Source organism: Octopus bimaculoides, chromosome 9 (genome assembly GCF_001194135.2).
Source record: "Octopus bimaculoides isolate UCB-OBI-ISO-001 chromosome 9, ASM119413v2, whole genome shotgun sequence".
Classification (NCBI taxonomy): Eukaryota; Metazoa; Mollusca; class Cephalopoda; order Octopoda; family Octopodidae; genus Octopus; species Octopus bimaculoides.
The window spans coordinates 24,220,156-24,221,431 of NC_068989.1; the positions used below are offsets into that span (position 1 = coordinate 24,220,156).

General features: G+C 34.3%; 1 protein-coding gene across 3 annotated transcripts in view; it reads left to right on the plus strand.

Moving 5' to 3' along the window:
• LOC106884214 (uncharacterized) overlaps window positions 1–1,276 on the plus strand; it is a 58,683-nt gene that overhangs the window by 5,462 nt on the left and 51,945 nt on the right. Inside the window, exon 1 of one of the 3 annotated variants that reach the window (XM_014935464.1) lies at window positions 1–62. The exons of the other annotated variants lie outside the window; for them this stretch is intronic. The gene's annotated coding sequence lies outside the window, so the exon portion shown is untranslated. The remainder of the gene's footprint in view (window positions 63–1,276) is intronic. 3 annotated transcript variants of the gene reach the window in all.

The window sequence follows — 1,276 nt, forward strand, 5'->3', positions numbered from 1 at the left end:
ATCCCAAGCGGAGTTTTCGAATAGCTGTCCTTCAAACTCCTATAACTAAATGAATACATGAGGTATATTTCTTTTTTTTGTTTTGTACTTTTTGTTGTGGCTGGGGTATTTCATTTCTTACTATTCTTGATTCATATATGTAAAATTACGCTTATCTATTACTTGGATTGCGGTCATGATGGGGCACCGCCTCCAAAGGTTAATTCGAATAAATCGACCACATTACTTGTTTTTAAGCCCGTTGCTTATTCTATCGTTCTTTTTACCACAGCACTAGGTTGCACACACGCACGCACACACACACACACACACACACACACACACATATTTATATATAGATAAATACATAATACATACATACACATACATACATACATACATACATAGAGTGAGAGAAAGAGTGATAAATAGACAGATAGATATACATACATATTCTATAAATATGTATACATACATGGATACACACACACCAAACACAGATTAGAGAGAGAGAGAGAGAGAGAGAGAGAGAGTGAGAGAGAGAAAGATACATACATATTTTATATATATATATATACAAAATACGCACACTTACACACACACACACACACACATGCATCGTCTACCAAATCCACTTAAAAGGCTTTGGTCAACCTGGGGCTATAGCTGAAGGCACTAAAGATACCAAGCTGTGGGATTGAACCCAAACCATGTGGATGAGAAGCAAATTTCTTACCACAGTTATGGAAAAATTTTCAATCATTTTTGTCTTTTTAAAGTTTTGTTTCTTCATATCCTTAAACATTTCCTTTACTATACGGTATGGGACTTCGTAGGAGAGCTCTTTATAAAACATCTGTGCACTCACCGTCGAATTCGACGTATTGCTTGATCACGTAAACCACCAGCATGTTAAATGAGTTCGTTAGTGGCTAAGTATTCCAGAGACACGTGCATTTTTCATTGCCTCTAACAAAGCCTATTCCTATCCATACACCACCACCATCCTTTCTCAGCCATAATATTCGGTGCTATAGACTGGAACGAACACGATACAATGAAGTAGAGAAATTCGAAAAGACAACATTTCTCAAAATACAATGTTTATATACCAAAAAGATTTTATAACATTTTTCTAATATTTTTCTAACATTTTTCTGACATAATTTAAATATATACTTTAACCATGTAACACAAGCCTTCTGTAGTTTTTTCACTCTTATTATCTTTTATACATCCAACCACGTGCTTTCACATACCAACTTTCTCACCTATATATATATATATATATATATAT